At 38.4% G+C, this 17,849-nt stretch overlaps 1 long non-coding RNA gene across 8 annotated transcripts in view; it reads left to right on the top strand.

The window, feature by feature from the left end:
• Positions 1-17,849, top strand: part of LOC123329445 — a 120,218-nt gene that overhangs the window by 45,844 nt on the left and 56,525 nt on the right. For 7 of the 8 annotated variants that reach the window (XR_006544871.2, XR_006544873.1, XR_006544869.1 and 4 more), the window contains exon 4: positions 3,420-3,481. This is a non-coding gene — a long non-coding RNA (uncharacterized LOC123329445). Of the gene's footprint in view, positions 1-3,419; positions 3,482-6,090; positions 6,135-17,849 lie in introns of those variants that run through there. The other variant, XR_006544874.1, reaches the window with a different exon arrangement.

The following is a 17,849-nucleotide window of genomic DNA, read 5'->3' on the forward strand; positions in this document are numbered from 1 at the left end:
TGTGGTCTTTGGCTTAATTTGGATCAGGTCCTCATATATCATGGCATTGGTGGGGCAAGGGTTGAGGTTAATAATGACATGCTGTGTACTTGCCTCTTCCTCAGATTTTGAACTCGTTGAGGGTATAGACTGCTGTAGTCCAATTCTGTAGCAGAATTCTAGGCACATAGTAGGTGCCAAATGAAATGTTATGACTTCACTGTTGAGTTTTTTACTTTGCATTTGGGTTAATATTGCAGCCAACATAAGAGCCTATTAAGCAGTTTCATATGTATTTCAGAGACCACAGACCTTATAATGGTTTCAATTTGTATACAAGTTAAGGCTTAGCCCCCACCACTCTACCCAAGGACTGTATACCAGGGCTTTCCTTATGTAGTTATGCTCCCTGATCCTATAATTTTAATTGCATTCTCCCAGGAGCTCAGCTTGACATCCAATTTGATTTGTACATAGAAGTTTCCCTAAGGCACTTCCCTAGAATTGCTTACTCTAATGAATTTTAAAATCTGTTTTTCCTGGTCAGTCGATGGAACTATTTTTTTTTTTTTAAACAAAGAGAACTTTTCAATTTTCCAGAAAATGTCTCACTGTGCTTATATTTTCTTTTTGTAATATTTCATATATTTTATGTATTAATCCAGGGAATTATTCATTGCTTATTTTCAATATTGGTTTCTGAATATGTAATTTGTCATTTAATTTTGTTTTTTTCCACATACTGTTGCCCTTCCCTTTAAAGACAAGATATTTATGGGCAAGAAAATAGTCACTATGTGAAAAGAGAATTAAAAAAAAAAAAAATCACAGCTGGCCAAAGAAATTCAATTCTTCCCTGAAGCTTGGAAACATCTCAAACTCAAGTGTGAGGAGAAGTCAGAGTTCTTTCTTATAATTATATCCTCCACTTACTATTTAGGATGATTCAACAGGTAGAGTCTTTTTTTTCCCATAACCAATGTACATGTCATTTTGCATGAAATACCATTTTTGTTTGGTGTTATTTGCCAGGGTCACAGATAACAATCAAGTACTCCTTTATGTAATTCATCTACTTTTACTTTTTTCAGTGTGTAGAGGGGTTGTCGATGAATTTAAACTTATGAATAACATTTAAAAAAAAACAAAGGTCTCCCTTCAAGATGGAGTCAATTCTGGAGCAACATAAAATACCAAGATTACCTTGCTGCAGGCACAGTTACCTCTCTATTTAGTACTAGCCATGTGCCAAGCATAATTCATGTACTTTCCTCACTTCCACTTATGCTGGATATATCAGTTAATATTTTTGTGTCTCCATTTCCTTATCTCTAACAAAATAATAGTTACCTACCTTATAGGATTGTTCTGAAGGTTAATTTTAAAACATGGTATTCTTAAACTAATCCCTAGCACTTAGTAAATGGCAACCCACTCCAGTGTTCTTGCCTGGAGAATCCCAGGGATGGGGGAGCCTGGTGGGCTGCCGTCTATGGGGTCACACAGAGTCGGACACGACTGAAGTGACTTAGCAGCAGCAGCAGCAGCAGCACTTAGTAAACAGTCAGGAAATACTAAGTTATTCTTACTGGACTCTAGAGGGCAAAATTGGTATTACACTTCCACTATGGTCTAGAAGAAAAAGTAAATCTAATAATTTCTATTGTGTGTACAAAAATTCACATAAAGTGAGAGTGGCAATGAAGATCTCATAAACTTATGGTAATTTTTCTTGATATTAACCTCCTTCAATTCTATGCCCACCAAGCAATACTTCTAAGTTGCTGCATAAGATTGGGCTGCACAGCTCTAAGGACATCATTTGCACAGTAGTCCATGTAAATGGGGTCCCTGCCAGTTGTTCTGTATACAACCTGCACACCCCTACATGGCAGCCCTGCTTCGCCTGTACTCATTTAGAACCTACCCAAGGGCAGAATGAGAATGTCTGAAACTTTCAGATTCATGAGTTCTTTCATGTGATTCACTACTTCAAACTCTTACTGTCTCTAAATGAATTGATGTGATCATGTCACTAAATTTCAAAGTCTAAGCAAAGAATGATTGACCTGCAAGTGACACCACTTGAAAACAACAACACTCTAAAGTCCACCTTAACATCAGGCCAACCTCTCTCTTCATCATTTTTTTGGATAGAGTTACAGCAAATTTCTACTGAGCACTACTTATGGATGTGCACTGGGATAAGTTAGGTCCTGGATTGATTGATGTTCAGTTGCTCGGTCACGTCCGACTCTTTGAGACCCCATGGACTGCAGGACACCAGGCTTCTCTGTTCTTCACCATCTCCTGGATGATAGAGGTGAAGAAATTAGATGTGAAAGTTACTATCTAAACAGTATTATCATCCTAGGTTAAAAACGTCTGGCAGACTTGTATCCAAGTGCGACAGGTAATTGTTACCTCTCCTGTATCTCTTAATGGGGGTGCAATGGAATTTGGGGCAAGTGATTCTCCATCATATAGTAATGTCCCCTATAAAGCAATAGGATCCCTGGCCTTCAGGCCATGAGGTCACGTAGCAAGTTTCAGTCATTGTGACAATCAACATTACTGGTCATTTTCCAGATATTTCAGTTGGAGAAGGAATGGTACTGTTTTTTGCATTTTTGGTTTTTGAGTTTGTTTAGCTCCCACCCTACACATTAACCACTACTGGGCTAGAAGTTCATCTCTATTCTGAAAGAGCTTAATGCTAGGATGTGCAGAGAAAAGAGAGAAACCTTGTTACTTTCTTTATATCTCCCCCTTGAATGCTTTGATCATATAGCTGGATTATACTAGGATAGAATATTTTTTCTAATGAATAAAGAGTTCTGTCACTGTTTTGAACTTCTTTCTTTAATATAATGCTAAGATGTCCATCTTATCTGCATTCAGAATTTTCCATCTATATTATATTTCTTTAATTTTTATGTAAAGTCAATAAATGCAATGTCAAATATGCTGTGATAGAAAATATAAAGGATAGTGTTTGTTGGTTGGTTTTTAAGCTCATTTTATTCTGTTATCAACACAATGTTTACTGAGGTATACTATTATTTATTGATTATTTCCTTGCTCTCTAAGCAAAGATTTTTTTAAATTTTAACACAGGACTTTATACCAATGTTCTTCCTTACCTTTTGATATTTCACTTTTCCTACAATGTTTTTCCTTTCTCTACCACAATTTCTTCCTTTCTTTTCTACTTTTTTCAATTTTTTAATCAAACTTTAAAATAGTGTAACGTTTATTTGAATATACTTGTCAAACATATGAACAGAAATAAAAAAGAATAACCAATATAAAATATTGAATATGTCCTCTCTTATTTAGAATATTGAGTCAGTAATCCTGAGATAAAGCTTACAATCTTACTTTGTTTCAAGAGTCCAATCTGCCAAATGGGGATAATATCTGTACCATAATTTTTCCAGTGGGACCGACAACTAACCCCAGGATTGTGCTTTGACCTTTGGATGCACAAATTCTTTATATGGTAAGCTTACTTTTATAAAAATGAGTTTAACTGAATTACATTAAGCGTCTTACCATAGATTGTATGACCCAGATGCATGATTGTTCTGTAAGACACAGTTTAATGTACAAACTATGTTGAAATGCATACATAAACTCTAACCGCCTCATGCCTGGCTGTGTCGTCTATCTAATTACTTGGCTAATGCTGAATGAGCCAAATGCTTAAAGACCATTAATTTTCCTCTCCTATTACTTCCTAATACTTTTCAGAAAAGCTTGTAATTTTCTTATCTAAATGTTTCAAGTATTAGGAACCACTGCTGAAGTTGGAATGGTAACATAAATAGCTATGAAAATTATCTCAGTAACCAGATATTATTTTCACTCCCTAGGATCCATCACAGGCAATTTTGTTCCAACTGCTAGGGAATGTCAGTGACCAAAATCTAGACCACATTGTGTCCCTTTAATTCTTTGCATTCAAGTCCAAGTATGCTAAGCACAGCTCTAGTCTTTTATTTTAGCTTTCTGTTGGCCTTAAGAGATGCAGTAACTTTGTAGCTAATTGCATATATTTTAAAATAACTCACGTAAGCTCTTCAAACTATACTTAGCATAGAGACTATCACATATTAGAGGATAGAAGTTTGTTATTTTTCAGATTGACATGGGCTGTAGCAATTTTCAAGGGTCCTTGCTCCTCTGTGAAGGCTAGTTCAATAAATCTACGTCAAATTTCCCACCATTCATCTAAGGCTTTATTCCCAGATTGATTTGTGTTCTTTTCGAATATGTCTGGTGGTTCAGGATTTAGGGAAATGGGTTTTACTGAGTATAAAGTAGGGATGTATTTACAATTTTACTTTAAAAAAAATTCTAGATTCCAGACAAATCATAGAGAAACCAAAAAGTGAGATGAGTAAAACTGGTGTTTTTCCTAAATATCTACATAATAACCTTCAAAAAAGGGTGGCTTTGGGTGAAAAATCAGATTTTACAAAATATAGTCAAGCATATTGGTGTACACATTTCCATTCTCTTAAACTTCCCTGCCACTTGGAAGTTGTTTAATAAGCATTTGCTGAAGTAAAGCATAAATGAATGGTTAAGAAACAGGTTCTGGATTTGTACAGTGTTTCTATCACTGATGGGCTTCCCTGGGGGCTCAGCTGGTAAAGAATGCACCTGCAGTGCAGGAGACCTAGGTCCGATCCCTGGGTTGGGAAGATCCCCTGGAGAAGGGAAAGTCTACCCACTCTAGTATTCTGGCCTGGAGAGTTCCATGGACTGTATAGTCCATGGGGTCACAAAGCATCGGACACGACTGAGTGACTTTCACTCACTCACTCGGTCTATTACTGACTAGCTATGGGATGTGTGACCATTTATTTAACCTCACAAAATCTGTTTCCTTATGTTGAAAGAATTGTATGACCTAATGCTCAGTGGTCACCTAGCATAGCCCCTGACCCACTGGTGCTCAAGAAATGTTAGAAAATAGATAATAATGATAATGCTCATCGCAGTTTACTCAAAGTGTAGGTAGCAGGGTGGGAGTTCATGCTTTCTCTCCAGGCTCTGACATTGACGTGACTCAACTCTAAATATTTTCAGTATGTGAGTGCCTTCACCCTAAGTTTCCAGTTGTTTGTATATTACCAGCCCAGTTAGGGTCAAGTGTCTACCCTAGAGACAATCAGCATGGTCAAAAGGACAGAGCCATGTAATGCTATCACAAGGGTAGGAGTTCTGCTTCTCTGTTGCAGGCCTAGTTCCATTAAAAGCAAAGGTGACTGAGAACACAGTAGTCACCTTAGGTATTGTCTAGTTCTACCATTGTGTACACTCTTGTTGATTTCAAGTAGCAGTCCAGTATTTCAGTGAGTATTGGATTCATTCCTATTTAATGTTCTACTTCCATTAATGACCAGAAGGAGGTGACCTATTAACTTTAGCAGTTGGGGCCAGGTTGTGGGTTGGTATAGAGAGAGTTGCAGAACAATAAAAACCAGAAAAATGAGGTTAGAATAAATTTTACATTAAGGAGTTAAGGAGTCAGGCAAAACAATGGGTTACCACGAGGGGGTAGTAATATCATTAGAGAGAAAACTATAAGATGGGTTAGACTCTATAATAGAATGGAAAAAAAAGGTTTTTTTTCCTCTTAGGTTTTGGTTATTTTTATGTTTATATGAAATATGGTTGTTCATGGTATTCTAGGAAATTACTTCAGATAAAGTAATGAAGCTAAATTATGAAAACAGATCAGTGAGAGCTGGGAAGCAACCCCATGTTCCAACCTATTTCCTTAAGTAATAATCAAAGAAATCAACTTTTCTGTCTTTCAAACATTTCATCAATCAATAGATGTCTCAAGACATGTATTTGAAACTGAAAACACTCTTGTAGAAAAGTAAATAAAAAGAGTTACCTTAAACTATGATTTTATTCCACTAATGTGGAATCATTTTGTGGCAGCAAATAAATTCTTTTAAGTCGTGAAAAGTTCAACAAAGATCGAAAATCATATTCTCAAGTATAAACTTGAATTTGAGTAATTCCTAGTAGGGCCCTGGATTTGGGCTTATCTGGTGATTCAGATCATACAAGTATCTGTCTGCAATGCAGGAGACCTGCGTTTGATCCCTGGATCAGGAAGATCCCGTGGAGAAAAGGGAATGGCAGCCAACTCCAGTATTCTTGCCTGGAGAATCCCCTGCACAGGGGAGCCTGGCAGGCTACTGTCCATGGGGTTGCAAAGACGTGGACACAACTGAGTGACTAACACTTGAGTAATTCAGATCAAAATAGTGTATCACCTTAATATAGCTAGGCAATTGGCCATGATAGTCGACAATGATAATAAAAGTGGCTATTTAATGACAAACAGAATATTAAAAATGTGTGGACACATTTTAAAAATATAAAATAAGTATAAAAACTTATTTTGCCTAATCAAACATTTTAAAATGAGATAAGTAATCTTTTGGTAACAAATCTGTGGAGTTTGTAAAAGTACAGATTGTAAATAATAATAAATCCTGAATTAGCACTTTTCTCTATGCTAATCATGCTTATTTCTCTTACACAACCCAATGTTCCCATTTTATGTGAGAGGAAAATGAGGCATGGAGAAGTTAAATAACTTGCCCTAGGCCACATTAGTACAGCAAAAATTGCTATTAGAACTCAGGTAGTCTTTCTCCATAACCTGGGCTCTTAGCCTCGTATGACAGGATTATTCAGAGAATACTCAACTAAATTAAAATCACACATGTCCAAATAATCTTTCCAGAAACTCTCAGCAAAAATATCTTTTGGCATTTGGAGATTAACATTTGTTCCAAAACCATATTCGAATGCTTTTTTTTAATACTAAATTTAATTTAAAGACTGTTTTGAAAGCTTTGTGTTCAAGTGTGCTGAATTTACCCAGAAAAGTATCCAAGAATTGATTGTTATTGCAATGTCTGTCTCCAGTTTTGTCTCAACCAAGGTCTTTGCTGTGACTATGACAAATCTCAAATTGATGACTCACACTTCCAACACAAATACAACTCAATCTCATTCAGCTGCTACAGAAACGATGGAAACTATGCCCAGATGCTCAGTTACTATTCAGTCTTGACTTGAATGGCCAAATGTTTCAATGAGGATAATCAAGATAGAAAAGAAGTTGGGGAAAAAAAGCAGTAATTCAGAATCTCAATGCAGTTTTTAATACACTATAACAGTTGGGGCACATCTGTATGATTCTCAAGGTTCAAAATAGTTTTTTACATTTCTCTATGCTTCAGATGGGTCAAACTATGCAAAGAATTTGATCAATTTTTGTTAATAAACCAAACTTGGGTCCACTTGCCCACGTGCAGTAAAGCTAGTCGACTAACACAAGGTTGGGGTGAAGGAAAGTGCAGTGTTGATTGTAAAGGCCTCCATATGAGGAGTATGGGGTGACTCCTGCTCTAAAACCCAAGCTTCTGGGAGGGTTTCAGCAAAGCATTTTTTAAAAAATATTTATTTTTAATTTTGGCTGTGCTAGATCTGCATTGCTATGCACAAGCTTTCTCTAGTTGGGGCAAGTAGTGGCTACTCTCTAGTTGTGGTGTGTGGGCTTCTCATGGAGGTGGCTTCTCTTGTTGCACAGCACAGGCTCTAGGTTGCATGGGCTTTAGGAGTTTTAGCTCGTGGGCTTAGTTGTCCCGTGTCATGTGGGATCCTTCTGATTGAGGATTGAGCCAGTGCCCCCTTCAACAAAGCATTTGTAAAGGTCAGGTGAGGGGGGGCGGGGGTCACAGGGTAGTGATCAGCTTGTGCACGATTCTCACAATTCTCTGATTTGTTGATGGTGAGGTAACAGGTTAGTGTCACAGGGTTAACATTATCAATCCTTAAGCATAGTAGACATGGGGAGGCATGTGCTTATGGTTGTCAAGGAACTAATCTCTTCCATGTGGTGGTGGTTTTAGCATCTGTTAAACAACTCAGAAAATGTGCACTAGATACTATTATCTAGGTACTTCAAAGAGGAGCAAAAGCAGAGGATATGGGGGAGGGATCTGCCCTGGGAAGGCCCCAGAGGGTTCTGCTCAGTTACATTTCCATTTCTGCAAATTTCAAAATTCCAGTGAATCATGGAGTCCAAACCATAAACCATTATTTTAAGTAAAACTGAGCAGAGTAAAATTCAAGCACAGTAGAAGACAGATATAGATTATATTACATGTTTCAACTGGAAGAGGTCTTTCAATCTCAGATTTTCTAATTTTTATTGTTTGGTTGCCGAAATATTTTATTAAAATCAGAGCCCATATAGCAATATGTTCTTTGAAGTTTCCTTTATTATTCTCCTTTCACTCTCTTGCCTGCTTCCCCAAGGAAGAATAGTTCTTTTTAAAAAAATATCTATTGGAGTATAGTTGATGTACAATGTTGTGTAGGTTTCAAGTGAATCAGTTATACATACACATACATCCACTCTTTTTTAGATTCTTTTCCCATTGAGGCCATTAAGAGCATTGAGTAGAGTTCCCTGTGCTATACAGTAGGTCCTTATTAATTATCTATTTTATGTATAGTAATGTGTATATATCAATCCCAATCTTCCTGTTTATCCTTCCTCCTCTTTTCTCCCTGGTAACCATAAGTGTATTTCCCACATCTGTAACTCTATTTCTGTTCTGTAAATAAGTTCATTTGTATCCTTTTTTTTTTTTTTTTAGATTCCACATATAAGCAATATTTGCCTTTGTTTGACTTAGTTCACTCAGTGTTACAATCTCTAAGTCCATCCATGTTACTGCGAATGGCATTATTTCATTCTTTCTTTTGGCTGAGTAATATTCCATTGTGTATGTATACCATATGTTCTTTATCCATTCCTGTGTTGATGGACATTTATTAGTAGGTTGCTTCCATATCCTGGCTATTGTAAATAGTGCTTTAATGAACATTGGGGCACTTGTATCTTTAAGAATTATGGTTCTCCCTGGAAACAATAAATGCTGGAGAGAGTGTGAAGAAAACAGAACCCTCCTACAGTGTGGGTGGGAATGTAAATGGGTTCAGCCACTATGGAGAACAGTATGGAGGTTCCTTAAAGAAGAGCTACCATATGATCTGGCAATCCCACTCCTGGGCATATATCTGAATATTAATCCTTAATGCAATTGGCTCCAAGCATGTTTGGTCATGAGCAGAATCATGAATGAATACAGACATGTGGTTGCTCTTAGTTCCTCATCCTCTCTATCCTGTGTATCTTCACTAGGATACTGTCATTTGGCCAGCTCTTGGGCTTTTGTTCTCATCAGTACCTCCCTTTCTTGCTGATATGGGGAAAGCTTTAGGTTGCCTTAAAGGAAGGCTTCCCAGTTGGCGCTTGTGGTAAAGAATCTGCCTGCAAATGCAGGAGATACATGAGACGTGGGTTCAATACTTGAGCCAGGGGAGACCCCTGGAGAGGAAATGGCAACCTGCTCCAGTATTCTTGTCTGAGAAATCCCATGCGGAGGAACCTGGTGAGCTACAGTCCATAGGGTCACAGAAAGCTGGAAACTGAGCAACTAAGCATACGAAGGAAGGTGGGATACCTATTGTCCCAGCCCACTTTATCAGTGCTCTGCATCATGATTTAGAGGAATATCCCTGTAAAAGTTAAGTTGTTTTGCTTTATTTTGTAGATTGTTTCTAATGGGAACGTGTAAGGAGAGGGTCTTCTAATTTGTATCTTTTATTTCCTGAAGGCCTTGGCTAATTTACCATTGAATAAGAGAGCTTAACTTTGCTATAGCTTTGGTAAACTTTAGACTGGTTTAACTTTCTGATTTGAGGCCCTGACCTGTCTTTCCTTAGAGCATTCACTTTAGAAAACTTAACACTGTAAATTCTTTCTGTCTCGTTAAGATGTAAATCTTTTTAAAATCCTCTTGCCAGATTTATAACCCAGGAATGTCTTTCTTAAGGAAACCATCTCTTTGAATTGTAAACATAAAAGAAGATAGCATCCTATCTCCCAGTCTTTACAGCAAACCCAAATGGCCTAAACACAGAAGGAAAAATGTGCAAGCTCAGAAATAACTCACTGTACTTACATATCCCAGTGATCAGCTTCCCACAGTGGTTGTCCTCCAGTGCTTTTCCGCCAGCTCATCCTAGTACTTAAAATCCCTCCTGCCTTTTGGTTTAGTGGAGTTGAGTCCAGTCTTTTTCTCCAATTGCAATATCCAGAATGAAGTCATCCTTAGCTGTTTAACTTTGTCTAGTGCAATTTTTGTTTTAACACCATCTTCCCAACCCAGGGGTCGAACCCAGATTTCCTGCATTGCAGGTGGATTTTTTACCACTTGAGTCACCAGGGAAGCTCTGCTGGCTCAGACAGTAAAACCATCTCACAGTCTTCAAATCGTAGATTGCCTTATGCTGATCTGGGCCCTATGTGGATGGAACGCTCTGGATCAATCTCTACATTGTCCCTGGAAGCAACCTAGAGGAAATTCCCTCAGCCTCAGGACTACACAGAACATAATTTGAAAACTACTGAATTCCAGCTTCCTCAAATGAGAGAGGTTTATCAGTTCTCTTAATTAGCCATCCCCACCCCAAAGAGTAGAGAAGGAAATAGCATCCCATTCTAGTATTCTTTCCTAGAAAATTCCATGGACAGAGGAAGCTGGCAGGCTACAGCCCAAGGGGTCACAAGAGTCAGATAGGGCTGAGCACACATGCACACACATCCCACATAGACTATCATTGCCATCCAGGGTCTACTCTCTGGATCTTGGGACATTTTTTTTTTTAACAGGTGTTGTTGACTGAAAAAATAAAGGCACAACCTAAAAGTTGAGAATTACATTTTGAATAAAATATATTTATTTTAGTGGACTTGCTGAGCACTTAAGCCTGGGAGGCAGCCTCTCAGATGGCTCTGAGAGATTGCTTCAAAGAGGTTAAGGGAGTAGCCAGGATGTATAAGAGGTGTTTTGTTGTTGTTGTTTTTGTTTAAAAAAGTTAGGTAGTTAGAATATCAAAAGATTACAGTTAATTAAAGAAAACCAGATATCTCAGATTAATAAATTTAGCACTTTTTTGTGTTTGGGAAATTACAAGAGTCTGGGCTCATTGAAATCATTCCTCTAATATGTACCTCAGTTATCTAAGGCCAGTTTCTGGTTTTTCTCCATCCTGAATCCCCTCAGGGTACACACTCTGGGTGGTTATAGTGGCTGGTAGCTTGATGGCACAACGTTCTTTGTTTACTGATATGGGAGGCAACATTCTTACATTCCTCCAGCCTCTCTCTTAACTGGCCTCTTACATATTATGGCGGTCTCTACAGAAGAGATGGTCACACCCAAAATGTCAAACATGTCAAAGGTGGTAGAATATTATAGCAGGGGTGTTAGGTGAGCCTGAGAAATGGAGAATTTCCTGCCATATCAGCAAATGATGTCACAGTCATCAGTGATTGCATGGATGAGCCCTGAGGGAATTCAGGAAGGAAAGAATACCTGCTATCTAGCCCCCATCAGACTGCAGCCACTCCCTATGGTGAGTCCTGAGGAAACTCAGGATGTGAAAACACAGGATACTGGTCCCACATAGGTGAGGTATATATCAGAGGAATGATTTCAGTGAGCCCAGACTCTTGCATCTTCCCATACATAGAAAAGTGCTAAATTACTTAAGTTGACATATCTGATTTATTTAATTAGCAGTAACCTTTTGATGTTCCTGTCTACCTACCCTTTTCTGCAAAACTCCTACATACCCTAGCTGCACACTCCCACCCACCCCCACCCCATCTCCTCCAGAACAGTGTCTTAGAGCTATTGGAAATGCTGCCTCCTGAGCTGCAGTCCTCATTTTTCCCCAAATCAAACTTAACTTGCAACTTTCACATTGTGTAATTATTTTTTCAAGAAAACAAAAGTAGTATTTAAACTCTCTGGGTGGGTCTGTCAAGCAAACAAACCAAGGCCTCATGGTATCTATTAACTGGATTGACTTATTGGGGAGGAGGGAGAAAATTTTCTGGAGAAGTAGAGAATAGCAGGGTACCTGTTCCCTAGAATGGTCCCAGATGTCTGTCTGAGTTCCAGAGGGAACTCCAGAATTTCAAGGAAAAATGAGGCCTCTTGGGATACAAGCCTCAGTAATTCATAATGAGATAGTCTTCATCAAAAACTATTACAATGTGGAGACACAAGTTCATGAAACTGGAATTCTTATTCTTCATATAATAAAAACATAAAAATCTGGAATAAACTTAGTTATAGTGGTAAGAAGCAATGATTCCACTGAGCAGCTGAGCAAATAATTTTTATAACGATACTTCTTATGACTTGACTTTTAATACAGTCACATAAAAAAGGTTTCTGTGTGTATAGAGAAATAGCAAATGGGGAAAAGAGGCATGTGAAAATGAACAGGAATTCAAATTTACTTGTTGCACATGGGGCTTACTTCCTTCTCATGTGGCATTTCCCAGAATATGTTTTTTGGAACACCAGTATTTCCAGTCAAAAATGTTGGGTCACAGTGCATGCTGTAAGCATTGACCTCCCAGATGTGGATGTCACCAAACACAAGTTCATGTGCCCAGTGTACAGGCCAAACAAACTGAAACATCAGTGTTTGGAGCAGAGAAAGGTTTATTGCAGGGCCATGCAAAGAGACAGGTGGCTCATGGCCCCCAGACCCCAAACTCTCTGAAAGCTTTCAGCAAAACATTTCTAAAGGCCAGGTAAGGGAGGAGGGTCAGAGGGTATGTGATCAGCTCATGCACAATTGTCTGATTGGTTGGTGGTGACGTAACAAGGCTGTGTCACAGGGGTTAACATTATCAGTTCTTAGGCTCCAGGTGACCTGGGGACTGCATGCTCATAGTCATCAAGTAGTTACTGTTTTCCATTTGGTGGAGGTTTTCCTGTCTGTAAAATGGCTCAGAAATTGTGCATCAGATACTGTTATCCAGGTACTTCAGAGAGGAGCTAAAGCACAGGATGGGGGAGAAGGAGTCTGTCCCAAGAAGGCCCCATAGGGTTCTTCTGGGTAATAGATATGCACAATGCCATTTTAAGGAACTATGGTGGGCAGACTCTAAGTTTCCATCAAGCTCTCTGTCTCCAGGGACTTCCCTGGTGGTCCAGTGCTTAAGAATCCACCTCCCAATGCAAGAGACTTGGGTTTGGTCCCTGGTCAGGGAACTTAAGATCCCACGTGCCACAGAGTGACTAAACCCAGATGCCACAGCAAGAGAAGCCCTCACACGTGCAACAAGGAGTCAGCACAGCCAAAAAAGATCTGTCTCCAGATGTTCGTGCTCATGCCCTTGTTCCTTCTCCCACTGAGTGTGGGACCTTTGGCTTGCTTCTGCAGGGGAGCAAAATTATCCACCCCAAAATGCTCCTTTGGCACTTGGATTATTTCAAACTGAAGACAATCAAGACTCAAAAGAAGCAGGAAGAAACTTTGATCTTCTCCCCAAGTGTCTAAAAGAAGGACCTGTTGCAGGAAGGGAGCTATCACCATAGATAACTACACTGTGAAGCAGGTGTGTGGACAGGGAGGGATCTAACAAAGTCCATTTGTTAAAATTCCTATCTGAGTCCATTGTCTCTGCACGGCCCAGCATACATTTGTTTACTAAACTTTTGCTTTCCCATCTCCATGTGAATTGCCATCCTCTCCTTTGAAATCCCAAACCACTACTGCCAATATTTTCTTTTGTCTATAGCCAAAGATGGTATTTAAGATGAGAGTTTTGAGTAGTTTGGCAAGTTACACAGTTATCCTGGGTCTTTCCTGTATATACATGTTATTGCACTTCTGATTTTCTCTTGTTAATCTGGAATATAATTCTTGAACCAGCCAGAAGAACCTAGAAGGGTAGAGGAAAATTTCTTCCTCTTAAACACTTGGAACCAATAGAATATAGCAAAGATGATAGATGTTATGTCCATAATCATGTTACATCATAGAAGACTGTACCTTGCATCTAGAGTGAGTCTCTAGAGACACTCCCTGCTGGTTTGAAGAAATAAATAACCATGTTGGAAAAGCCACTTGGCAAGGAACTAAAAGCAGCCTCTAGGAACTTATGGTAGCCTCTAGAAGTTGAGGGCAACCTCCAGCAGAGAGCCAGCAAGAAGCCAGATCCACAGTTCTATAACTTCAAAGAAATGAATCTTGCCATCAACCTGAGTGGGCTTGGAAGTGATTCTTCCCCCAGTTAACCTCAGGATAAGAATGTAGCTTGAATGACACCTCAATAATACCCTTGTGAGACTTTGAGTTCAGGATCCAGCTAAGTTGTGAGACAGTAAGGATGTAGTACACCTTTAAAATGTTACATTTGTATTAATTAGTTACACATCAATAAGAAAATGAATACAGCAACTGAACTATTTTGCAGTAGAGTGTGTGTTAGTCATTCAGTCATGTCTGACTCTTTGCAACTCCATGGGATGTAGCCCACGAGGCTCCTCTGTCCATGGAACTCTCCAGGCAAGAATACTGGAGTGGGTCCATGTGTATTACCCCCTTCTCCCCACTGGACTCTCTCTTAGGTATCTTAAACCTAACACTTTCCCCAAAGAAATCTTCCTGCATCTGAATACCACTGTCCACTCGGTCATACAAACAAACCCTGGGAATCATCTTAGTCTCACCTCACCTACCTCTCATATATATATGTTGACCATGTCATATTGACTGTAATCTCTTGCAGCCTAGTTGTCTGCCTATTCCATTCTGATCCTGAGCAACTTAATGGAGGAAAAAACGTTCTTCCTAACTGGTCTCACTTTAAATTTTTTACTTTGTCTCATGTCTATAGACCTTAGGGGTCATCCAAGGCAAGTGAAGTCTTCATAGCCAGGATTAGGGGACATTTTCCTCCAGCTTTTTTCTCTCTGGGATTCCCATCTGCCAGTCTGGAGGTGGGCTGTGATTTCCCGGTCCTTTTAGTTTCTCTGGTCAAAGAGGTGGTAATCTTTCTATCAGAGTTTTTAGCCTCCTGGACTGTGGAGGGTGCCCTGTGGTCCATCTTCAGGGCAAAGTTGCAAATAATGAAAAAAAATGCCCCCTGTGCCTCCCACTTCTCTAAATTTAGATTCCCCTCACCTGTTTGCTTTCTTTGGTTTCCAATTTGGAATCATTAAGATAGTGGTGTGGTTTTGTTTTTTTTTGGTGTCTGGTCCGGAGTTTATAGTTGTCATCAATGTCAGGGGTGATCTTTGATAGCTTGCTTTACCATTCTGGAAGTGGCATTCTGAGATATTTTTTAAAAATTATGTTTGAGTTTTTATTCCTTGTTTTTATTTATAGTATTATTGTGTTCTATTTAAAGTATGTGGTCTACCTAGTTTCTAGTATTCTGAATTGAGTGAGGTATGCTTATTGTCTTATAAGACATCTCATAAAATGATGACTGAAAAAATGTATTTTATATAATACACAGAGAGAGATAGTTTCAATACCTTCAGATATATTTTGTTTACTTGGTCTGTCAAAGACTGAGAAAATGAAATATAAATCCATTACTACTGTGTTTATTGGGCTTCACTGATAGCTCAGCTGGCAAAGATCCGCCTACCATGCAGGAGACCCTGGTTTGATTTCTGGGTCAGGAAGATCCCCTGGAGAAGAGAAAGGCTACCCACTTCAGTATTCTGGCCTGGAGAATTCCACGGACTATATAGTCCATGGGGTCACCAAGAGTCGGACACGACTGAGCGACTTTCACTTTCACTGTGTTTATTATTTCCCCTTATATTTCTGAAAGTTTTGCTTTATATATTTTATACAATATTTTTAGAAGCATAAATATTCATGACATCTAGAGTTCCATTGTGAAGTTAATCCTTCATCAGTATAAAGTTATTATATGTGACTTCCTTTGATATTGACATTCTGAACCTTTCTTTTTATTGGTATGTACTTGGTGTGTGTACATATATATATAAAACTTCCTGTTTTGAATTTTTTGTTTTTACTTCTTTTTAAAGCAGATGACTGGCTCAGTTACCTAAAGCTTTGTTTCCCCTTCTCAGGGGAGACATTCTTTTATTTTAATCAGTATTGTTTTTATTTCCCCCCCCCCCTGGAGTATTAGTTATTAGAGAATTTGTATTATGGTTTATTTAATTATGTTTTCTACATTGCAACAGAATCTAATGAATCTCTTCCTTAATGAGATACGAAGAAATTAGGATAGTCAATCTTGTCATTTTTTTAATCTCCATTCTGGGGGTTCTATCATGCTATATTATAGGATTTTTGGTCCCCGTAATATTGTTATCATACTCAGCTTTCCTTCTTAACAATTAATATATATTACTATGTATATAATTTATAACTATAACCATTTAACATTAATTCTGTGTTCAGATATATACAGAGGTGAACTTCCATAAAGTTTACATTTTGGTTTATTTTCATTGCACTAAATTACATACTCAAGTAGATTCATCAGGATGTACATGTAGATGATGTGTTCATGAACGTTCACATAGTTGACAGCCTCTGTTGACTTTGCATTGACAGGACTGTAAGGAAGCCTAGTATGTGATGCACATTCTGTATCAAGTGCTGCACTTTTGTGTAACAGCTATTTTTGCTGACAGATTAAAGCAAGACTAAATTTTTCACTTGTAGGTGACCTTCTGGTCTAGGTATATGAAGGACTCTTTCCTTATTCTTAGAGATCAGTAAGCTCATTAAAATTTTTCTGAGTGTTAGCTGATAAGCCCTATCCTATGAATCTGTAGTTTTAGGTTCTCATTCAATTCAGGAATAGTTTATCTTTGAATTTTTATCTGTTGAATTTCTTCTTGTTTCATATTCAAACATGACTATTATCTCAATGATGGATTTCCATTCTTTTCTACAGTCTTGATTATCTTGTATTTAATCACATGCTTTGAACTATATGATATTCTGAAATCTGTCCTCCATTCAGAGGCTTTTATATTATTACTTCTCTTTTCTGCCTCCAAAGTGGTTTTAAGATCATCAGTGTCATTTTCCCCTTTAATGCATTTTATGCTAACTTTTTCTCAGTCCAGCGTGTTTTTTTTTTTTTGTTTTTTTTTTTAATTATCTCATTGCCATCTCCATTTCATAGAGTCAGGATTTTCTTTAATTTCCTTTAAGAAGGTAAAGTTACCCAATATTTTTTCTCTTACTAGGGGGAAAAATCTTTGAACATAGGCTTTTTTGTCAATCAAACATAGCATACCATGCTTTCCTTTATGTCCCATTTTTATTGCATATAGACTTTCTTATTTTTCCTTTATTCATCTTAAATTGTGAGTACAGTTGACCCTTGAACAACATGGGGATTAGGAAGACAATCTGAACATAACTTAAGAGTTGGCCATCCATGGGGCATTTTCTCTATATTCAGAGATCCACATCCACAGATTTAACCAACCACAGATCATGTTGTACAGCAGTATTTGCTACTGAAAAAAATCTGTGTATAAGTGGACTTGCACAAGTCAAACTTGTGTTATCCAAGGGGCCCAACTATACTGTTTTTGGATCTTAAAGTCTGAGAATGGACACACCTCAGCTACCTTATCTCCCTGAGGTCCATTTGAAGTCCCCTGTTAGAATCTGATTGGAGCTTTGATACTGGTATTTGCATCATTTCCATCATTCAGGCATCTAAAGGTGTGACGTGAGCATTCACAATCAGGATATTTTGCCTCTGCCTTCCAACTTCCTCTGTTCTCAAGGAGAGGGTAGGGGGCTCTTTGCTTGATGCAGTTGCCATTCTCCTTTCTGCACGTTTGTTCTCAACTCTTACAGTGACTCTCAGCTGAAGCAATGGCCAGTCACTCCAGTCCACCACTAGACCTTCACGGGTGTCCCTGCAAGTA

The sequence above is a fragment of the Bubalus bubalis genome, chromosome 15, assembly GCF_019923935.1.
Source record: "Bubalus bubalis isolate 160015118507 breed Murrah chromosome 15, NDDB_SH_1, whole genome shotgun sequence".
Taxonomy (NCBI): domain Eukaryota; kingdom Metazoa; phylum Chordata; class Mammalia; order Artiodactyla; family Bovidae; genus Bubalus; species Bubalus bubalis.